The sequence below is a fragment of the Haliaeetus albicilla genome, chromosome 31 (assembly GCF_947461875.1).
Source record: "Haliaeetus albicilla chromosome 31, bHalAlb1.1, whole genome shotgun sequence".
In the NCBI taxonomy this organism is placed as follows: domain Eukaryota; kingdom Metazoa; phylum Chordata; class Aves; order Accipitriformes; family Accipitridae; genus Haliaeetus; species Haliaeetus albicilla.
The window spans coordinates 632831-641993 of record NC_091513.1 but is presented as its reverse complement, the minus strand read 5'-3'; the positions used below and the strand labels follow the sequence as shown (position 1 = coordinate 641993).

The following is a 9163-nucleotide window of genomic DNA, read 5'->3' as shown; positions in this document are numbered from 1 at the left end:
CAGCATCGCACCCGGGTGACACCACCACCACCCCCCCCCCCTAAAACTTTACACCCTTTTTTTTTTGGGGGGGGGGGATTACCCCCCCCCCCAAAAAAAACCCAAAAAAATTACACGGGGGGGGGGCCCAAAAAAAAACCCAAAAACCTGGGCCCCGCCCCTTTGCATGGGCAAAAAACGCCTTCGGGGTTTTTTTGGGGGAAAAAAGCCCCGAAATGGGGCTGCTTGTGCACGAGGGGGGAGCAAGAAAAAAAATCCCCCTGCAACCACCCCCCCCCCCCGCATCTTTTTGCAGGAGCGGTATGCAAATTAGGCGGTATGCAAATTGGGGGTATGCAAATTGGGCGTATGCAAATTGGGCGTATGCAAATCGGGCGTATGCAAATTGGGGGTTATGCAAATTGGCGCGCAAATGAGCCGGCGCGCCGATCGAGGTTGAGGTTGGCGGGCGGAGAAGCAATATGCAAATGTGGGGTTATGCAAATGAAGCAGCCCACTGCAGGGATATGCAAATGGAACGCCCCCCCCCCCCCAAGCGGCACGGTATGCAAATGAAAGAGGCGAAGGAAGATGTTATGCAAATGAGCCGGCCTGCAATGGGGCGGTATGCAAAGGAGCACATGCAGCGGTATGCAAATGAAAGATGTGAATGAAGATGTTATGCAAATGAGCCGGCCTGCAACGGGGCGGTATGCAAAGGAGTGCACTGTGGTATGCAAACGAAAGACACGAATGAAGATGTTATGCAAATGAGCTGGCCTGCAATGAGGTGGTATGCAAAGGAGCGCGCAGCCGTATGCAAATGAAAGACGCGAAGGAAGATGTTATGCAAATGAGCCGGCCTGCAATGTAGCGGTATGCAAACGAGCACGCGCCAGGACATGCAAATGGGCGGCGTGGGACTGCGCTATGCAAATGAGCAGCACGCTAATGAGCGATCCGCGGAACGGTGGCATGCAAATGAGTGGCGCGCGCGGGCGCCCGTACGTGCGAAAATACACGGATGCACGAGGCGATATGCAAATGAGGCGTATGCAGATGCGGTGTATGCAAACGAGAGACACGCAAATGACATGCAAATGAGCCCGGCCCCTCCCATCGCCTCCATGACATCACTCCCCTTCGCCATTTGCGGCTGTTTTACCCCTAAAAAGTGAATCCTGGAGTGGCCCCGCCCACAAGCCACGGCCCCGCCCAGGCCACGCCCACGGCCCCGCCCAGGCCACGCCCCCTGTCCGGGCCACGCCCCCCAGCCCAGGCCACGCCCCCCCCCGCCAGCTTCTTGGGGTGCAATTACCAGCTTTGGGGGTTCAGTGACGCACTGGGGGGGGGCGATGACGCATTGGGGAGGGGCAGTGACGTCATTGGGCGTGCCGGGGAGGGGTGGGGCATCCCGACCGGTTTCGGGGCTTTAATTAAAGTTTTTGGGGGTTCGGTGATGAATTTTGGGGGGCGCCCCACCCAGTTTTTGGGGGGGGTCAGGGGGGAGTTTTGGGGGGATCCCGGATCGGTTTTGGGGTGAAATTATCAAATTTTGGGGTTCAGGGAGGGGTTTGGGGGGCCTTGACCTATTTTGGGGGTTCAGGGGTGGGTTTTGGGGTAAAATTACCGAGTTTTGGGGTTCTGGGAGGGGTTTGGGGGGCCCTGACCTGTTTTGGGGGTTCAGGGGTGCGTTTGGGGGTTCCTGGTCCGGTTTTGGGGTGAAATTACCGAATTTTGGGGTTCAGGAAGGGATTTTGGGGTTCAGCGAGGGGGTTTGGGGGACCTGACCTATTTTGGGGGTTCAGGGGCCGGTTTTAGGGGTTCAGGGACCGGTTTTGGGGTGAAATTACCGAGTTTTGGGGTTCAGGGAGGGGATTTGGGGGTTCAGGGATCGGGTTTGGGGGTTCAGGGACCGGTTTTGGGGTGAAATTACCGAGTTTTGGGGTTCAGGGAGGGGTTTTGAGGGTCAGCAAGAGGTTTTGGGGAGCCCTGAGCTATTTTGGGGGTTCAGGGGCGGGTTTTGGGGTGCCCTGACCCATTTTGGGGTTCAGGGAAGAATTTGCGGTTCCCAGACTGGTTTTGGGGTGAAATTATCATTTTTTGGGGGGTTCTTGGAAGGATTTGGGGGTTCAAGGGTGGGTTTGGGGGTTCCCTGACTGGTTTTGGGGTGAAATTACTGAATTTTGGGGTTCATGGAGGGATTTGGGGGTTCAGCGAGCGGTTTTGGGGTCCCTGACCTATTTTGGGGGTCAGGGGCCGGGTTTTGGGGTGCCCGGACCGGTTTTGGGGTTCACTGACGTACTTGGGGTTCAATTACAGGTTTTGGGGTTTAATGAGCGGTTTTTGGGGTTGAGGAAGAGGTTTCGGGGTGCCCTGACCTATTTTGGGGGTTCAGGGGCGAGTTTTGGGGTTCGGGGAGGAATTTGGGGGTTCAAGGGTGGGTTTGGGGGTTCAGGGACCGGTTTTGGGGTGAAATTACCAAGTTTTGGGGTTCAGGGAGGGGATTTGGGGGTTCAGGGAGGGGTTTTGGGGTGCCCTGACCTATTTTGGGGGTTCAGGGGTGGGTTTTTGGGGTGCCCGGACCGGTTTTGGGGTTCGCTGACGAATCTGGGGATCAATTACAGGTTTTGGGGTTCAATTAGCGGCTTTTGGGGTTCAGGGAGGGGTTTTGGGGGGCCCTGACCTATTTTGGGGGTTCAGGGGCCGGTTTAGGGGTTCAGGGAGGAATTTGGGGGGTTCAAGGGTGGGTTTGGGGGTTCAGGGACCGGTTTTGGGGTGAAATTACTGAATTTTGGGGTTCATGGAGGGATTTGGGGGTTCAGCGAGCGGTTTTGGGGCCCCTGACCTATTTTGGGGGTTCAGGGGCCGGTTTTTGGGGTGCCCGGACCGGTTTTGGGGTTCAAGGAAGAATTTGGGGTTCCCGGACCGGTTTTGCGGTGAAATTATAGATTTTGTGGGTTCAGGGAGGGGTTTTGGGGTGCCCTGACCCATTTTGGGGGTTCAGGGAGGAATTTGGGGTTCCCGGACCGGTTTTGCGGTGAAATTATAGATTTTGTGGGTTCAGGGAGGGGTTTTGGGGTGCCCTGACCCATTTTGGGGGTTCAGGGAGGAATTTGGGGTTCCCGGACCTGTTTTGGGGTGAAAATACAGATTTTTGGGGTTCAGGGAGGGGTTTTTGGGGTGCCCTGACCCATTTTGGGGGTTCAGGGAGGAATTTGGGGTTCCCGGACCTGTTTTGGGGTGAAAATACAGATTTTTGGGGTTCAGGGAGGGGTTTTGGGGGGCCCTGACCTATTTGGGGGTTCAGGGGCCGGTTTGGGGTTTCAAGGAGGGATTTGGGGGTTCCTGGTCCGGTTTTGGGGTGAAATTACCGAGTTTTGGGGTTCAGGGAGGGATTTTGAGGGTCAGCAAGAGGTTTTGGGGAGCCCTGAGCTATTTTGGGGGTTCAGGGGCGGGTTTTGGGGTGCCCTGACCCATTTTGGGGTTCAGGGAAGAATTTGCGGTTCCCAGACTGGTTTTGGGGTGAAATTATCATTTTTTGGGGGGTTCTTGGAAGGATTTGGGGGTTCAAGGGTGGGTTTGGGGGTTCCCTGACTGGTTTTGGGGTGAAATTACTGAATTTTGGGGTTCATGGAGGGATTTGGGGGTTCAGCGAGCGGTTTTGGGGTCCCTGACCTATTTTGGGGGTCAGGGGCCGGGTTTTGGGGTGCCCGGACCGGTTTTGGGGTTCACTGACGTACTTGGGGTTCAATTACAGGTTTTGGGGTTTAATGAGCGGTTTTTGGGGTTGAGGAAGAGGTTTCGGGGTGCCCTGACCTATTTTGGGGGTTCAGGGGCGAGTTTTGGGGTTCGGGGAGGAATTTGGGGGTTCAAGGGTGGGTTTGGGGGTTCAGGGACCGGTTTTGGGGTGAAATTACCAAGTTTTGGGGTTCAGGGAGGGGATTTGGGGGTTCAGGGAGGGGTTTTGGGGTGCCCTGACCTATTTTGGGGGTTCAGGGGTGGGTTTTTGGGGTGCCCGGACCGGTTTTGGGGTTCACTGACGTACTTGGGGTTCAATTACAGGTTTTGGGGTTTAATGAGCGGTTTTGGGGTTGAGGAAGAGGTTTTGGGGTGCCCTGACCTATTTTGGGGGTTCAGGGGCGAGTTTTGGGGTTCAGGGAGGAATTTGGGGGTTCAAGGGTGGGTTTGGGGGTTCAGGGACCGGTTTTGGGGTGAAATTACCAAGTTTTGGGGTTCAGGGAGGGGATTTGGGGGTTCAGGGAGGGGTTTTGGGGGGCCCTGACCTATTTTGGGGGTTCAGGGGTGGGTTTTTGGGGTGCCCGGACCGGTTTTGGGGTTCGCTGACGAATCTGGGGTTCAATTACAGGTTTTGGGGTTCAATTAGCGGCTTTTGGGGTTCAGGGAGGGGTTTTGGGGGGCCCTGACCTATTTTGGGGGTTCAGGGGGGGAATTTGGGGTTCAGGGACCGGTTTTGGGGTGGAATTACCAAGTTTTGGGGTTCGGGGAGGGATTTTTGGGTTCAGGGAGGGGTTTTGGGGGGTCCTGACCTATTTTGGGGGTTCAGGGTCCGGTTTTGGGTTCAGGGAGGAATCTGGGGGTTCAGGGGGAGGATTGGGGGTTTCCAGACCAGTTTTGGGGTGAAATTACCGAGTTTTGGGGTTCTGGGAGGGGTTTTGAGGATCAGCAAGAGGTTTTGGGGGGCCTTAAGCTATTTTGGGGGTTCAGGGGTGGGTTTTTGGGGTGCCCGGACCGGTTTTGGAGTTCGCTGACGAATCTGGGGTTCAATTACAGGTTTTGGGGTTCAATTAGCGGCTTTTGGGGTTCAGGGAGGGGTTTTGGGGTGCCCTGACCTATTTGGGGAGTCAGGGAGGAATTTGGGGTTCCGGACCGATTTTTGGGGTGTTTGGGGTTCAGGGAAGGATTTGGGGGTTCAGGGAGGGGTTTTAGGGTGCCCTGACCTATTTTGGGGGTTCAGGGAGGAATTTGGGGTTCCCGCACCGGTTTTGGGGTGAAATTACCGAGTTTTGGGGTTCAGGGAGGGGTTTTAGGGGTCCTGACCTACTTCGGGGGTTCCCGGACCGGTTTTGGGGTGAATTTAGCGAGTTTTGGGGTTCAGGGAGGGGTTTTGGGGGGTCCTGACCTACTTCGGGGGTTTATGGGCGGGTTTTGGGGTGCCCGGACCGGTTTTGGGGTTCACTGAGAAATTTGGGGTTTAATTACAGGTTTTGGGGTTTAATGAGCGGCTTTTGGGGTTCAGGGAGGGGTTTTAGGGTTCCCTGACCTATTTGGGGGGTTCAGGGAGGAATTTGGGGGTTCAGGGGCGGGTTTATGGGTTTCCGGACCAGTTTTGGGGTGAAATTACCGAATTTTGGGGTTCAGGGTGGGATTTGGGGGTTCAGGGAGGGGTTTTGGGGGCCCCTGATCTATTTTTGGGGTTCGGGGGCGGGTTTTGGGGTGCCCGAACCGGTTTTGGGGTTCGCTGACGAATTTGGGGTTCAATAACAGGTTTTGGGGTTCAATGACGGGTTTTGGGGTTCAGGGGGCGGGGTTGAGGGGAGGAGAAGCCCCGCCCCCTTCCGGCCCTGCACCCCAAAAACCGCCCCCTCCCCCGATCCGGCCCCACGTCGAGTCCGAAGGCGCTTTGGGGCAAAACCCGCCCGATTCAGGCAAAATGGGGGGGGCTGAGGGGGGGGGAGCGGAGAGTTTTGGGGTGATCGGAGACACTTTGGGGGATTTGGGGGGTTTTGGGGGGATTTGGGGGGAATTTGGGGGGATTCGGGGAGTTTGGGGGTGATTTGGGGTGTTTGGGGATAGTTTGGGGTGTTTTGGGGCATTTTGGGGTATTTGGGGGGAATTTGGGGGGATTTAGGGGGTTTGGGGGTGATTTGGGGCGTTTTGGGGTGAATTGGGGTATTTGGGGGTGTTTGGGGGGATTTGGGGTGTTTGGAGATATTTGGGGGATAGTTTGGGGTGTTTTGGGACGTTTTGGGACATTTTGGGGTGTTTTAGGGGAATTTGGGGGGATTTAGGGGAATCTGGGGGGATTTGGGGCGTTTTGGGGTGTTTTGGTGGGATTTGGGGTGTTTAGGGGGAAATTTGGGGGGATTTGGGGTGTTTTGGGGTGACTCGGTGCGTTTTGGGGGGATTTGGGGAGTTTTGGGATAGTTTGGGGTGTTTTGGGACATTTGGGGGTGTTTTAGGGGAATTAGGGGGGGATTTAGGGGAATTTGGGGGGATTTGGGGCTTTTTGGGGGGATTTGGGGTGTTTTGGGGTGACTCGGTGCGGTTTGGGGGGATTTGGGGTGTTTTGGGATATTTAGGGGATAGTTTGGGGTGTTTTGGGACATTTTGGGGTGTTTTAGGGGAATTGGGGGGGATTTGGGGCATTTTGGGGTGTTTGGGGGATATTTTGGGGTATTTGGGGGTGTTTAAGGGAAATTGGGGGGATTTAGGGGGATTTGGGGTGGTTTAGGGTGTTTTGGGGGATTTGGGGTGTTTTGGGGCGACTCGGTGTGTTTTCGGGGGATTTAGGGGTGTTTTGGGATATTTTTGGGGTGTTTTGGTGGGATTTGGGGTGTTTGGGGATATTTGGGGGGTGTTTTGGGGGATTTGGGGTGTTTGGGGATATTTTGGGGTGTTTGGGGGAATTTGGGGTGTTTTGGGGTGACTCGGTGCATTTTGGGGTGATTTGGGGATATTTGGGGTTGTCTTGGGAGGATTTGGGGAGGTTTGGGGGGTTTGGGGTGAGTCGGTGTGTTTTGGGGCGATTTGGAGTGTTTTGGGGTGTTTGGGGGGATTTGGGGGCGTTTGGGGACATTTTGGGGTGATTTGGGGCGATTTGGAGTGTTTGGGAGAAATTTGGGGTGTTTGGGGGGAAATCTGAGTCATTTGGGGGTGATTGGGTGAATTTGGGGCCATTCTGCAGCATTTTGGGGCACTTTGGGGTTACTTGGGGGAAATTTGGGGCTTGGGGTTTTTTGAGGGGTATTTGGGGCATTTTGGGGTAATTTGGGGCTATTTTGGGGCACTTTGGGCTTCTTTGGGGATCATTTGAGCATTTTGGAGTTCTTGGGCATTTTGAGCTTCTTTGGGCTTTTTTTGAGCTTAGTTTGGGCTTATTTGGGGGAATTTGGGGAAATTGGGGGTATTTTGAGTTATTTGGGGTCATTTGGGGCCTTTTGAGTTATTTGGGGTTGTTTTGGGGTTATTTTTCGGTTATTTGGGGCTCATTTGGGCTTATTTGGGGACATTTTGGGGGTTAATTTGGGGTCTTTGGGGAATTTTGGGGGTCATTTGGGGCATTTTGAGCTTATTTGGGGTTATTTGGGGGGGTGTTTGGGGGTTATTTTGGGGGCATTTGGGGCATTTCTGGTTATTTGGGGCATTTTGGGTTATTTGGGGCATTTTGAGCCAATTTGGAGTTTATTTGGGGTAATTTGGGGGGGCATTCGGGCTTTATTTTGGGGAATTTGGAGCTCATTTGGGGCATTTTGAGCTTATTTGGGGTTATTTGGGGGCTTGTTTTGGGGTTATTTGGGGGTTATTTGGGGCATTTGGGGTTATTTGGGGCATTTTGGGTTATTTGGGGCATTTTGAGCCGATCTGGAGTTTATTTGGGGTAATTTGGGGGGGCATTTGGGCTTTATTTGGGGTAATTTGGGGCCCATTTGGGGCCTTTTGAGCCAATTTGGGGGTTATTTGGGGGCATTTTGAGCCAGTTTGGGGTTATTTGGGGGCATTTTGGGGCATTTTGAGCCAATTTGGGGGTTATTTGGGGGCATTTTGAGCCAATTTGGGGTTATTTGGGGGCATTTTGGGGCATTTTCAGCTTATTTGGGGCTTATCTGGGGGGTCGCTGGGGGCAATTTGACCTTATTTGGGGGAATCTGGGCTTTTCGGGGAGGGAGCGTCGGAATTTCCGACCGGTTTGGGTCATTTGGGGTGATTTTGGCGATTTTGGGGGTGATTTTGGCGATTTCGGGGCGCAGGTTCGGGGGGCGGGGGGCCCGTTTCCATGGGGCGGCTCTGCCGGTGTCGCTGTCGGGGTCGTCGGGGTCAAGGTCGGGGTCAAGGTCGGGGTCAAGGTCGGGGTCACCGTCGCCACCGCCCCCTCCCCCGCCCGGCAGCCCATCCCCCACGCCAGGTAGGTCCCCGCCCTCCTTTTTTTGGGGCAAATTCGGGACTTTTTGGGGACTTGGAATAGGCAGCGGGTTTCCTGACTTCCCGCCCTACAGGGCACCTGCCCGCTGATGACATCACCGCCGATGACATCACCGCCGATGACGTCACCGATGACCACCACCTACATCATCTGGCCCCCCCCGGCCATCGTCACTTTGGGGGGGCCCCGAGTTTCTTTGGTGCGGGGAGGCGGCTGCCCTCAGCCCCAAAAATGCGGTTTTTAGCCCCAAAACGGCAGCGGGGTTGAAAACCACCGTCCCACCGCAAAAAAAAAAAAATGGGACTTTTGGAACCAAACCAACGATTTTTAGACCCAAAACGGCGTTGCAGTCCAAAACCCAGCATTGGACCCCCCCCCTCCCCCCAATAAAAAGCGGCTTTTGTGAACCAAAATCACGATTTTTAGCCCCAAAACGGTGCCGGGATTGAAAACCACCACCCCACCACGAAAAAAATGGGAGTTTTTGAACCAAACCAACGATTTTTAGACCCAAAACGGTGTCGGAGTCCAAAACCCAGCATTTGACACACACACCCCCCCCAATAAAAAGCGGCTTTTGTGAACCAAAATCGCGATTTTTAGCCCCAAAACGGTGCCGGGATTGAAAATCACGACCCCACCGCAAAAAAAAAAAGGGACTTTTGGAACCAAACCAACGATTTTTAGCCCCAAAATGGTGCCGGGATTGAAAACCACCACCACACCGCAAAAAAAAAAAGGGACTTTTGGAACCAAACCAACGATTTTTAGACCCAAAACGGCGTCGCAGTCCAAAACCCAGCATTGGACATTCCCCCCCCCCCAATAAAAAGAGGCTTTTGTGAACCAAAATCGTGATTTTTAGCCCCAAAACGGTGCCGGGATTGAAAACCACCACCCCACCACGAAAAAAATGGGAGTTTTTGAACCAAACCAACGATTTTTAGACCCAAAATTGCATCGGAGTCCAAAAGCCAGCATTGGACAACCCCCCCCCCAATAAAAAGCGGCTTTTGTGAA

General features: G+C 54.2%; 1 long non-coding RNA gene across 1 annotated transcript; it reads left to right on the top strand.

Moving 5' to 3' along the window:
- Positions 1-7926: 7926 nt before the first annotated feature.
- On the top strand, positions 7927-8962 carry LOC138683151 (uncharacterized). The gene is made up of 2 exons (XR_011322848.1): positions 7927-8125; positions 8217-8962. It is a non-coding gene; the product is annotated as an uncharacterized lncRNA (long non-coding RNA).
- Positions 8963-9163: the final 201 nt, after the last annotated feature.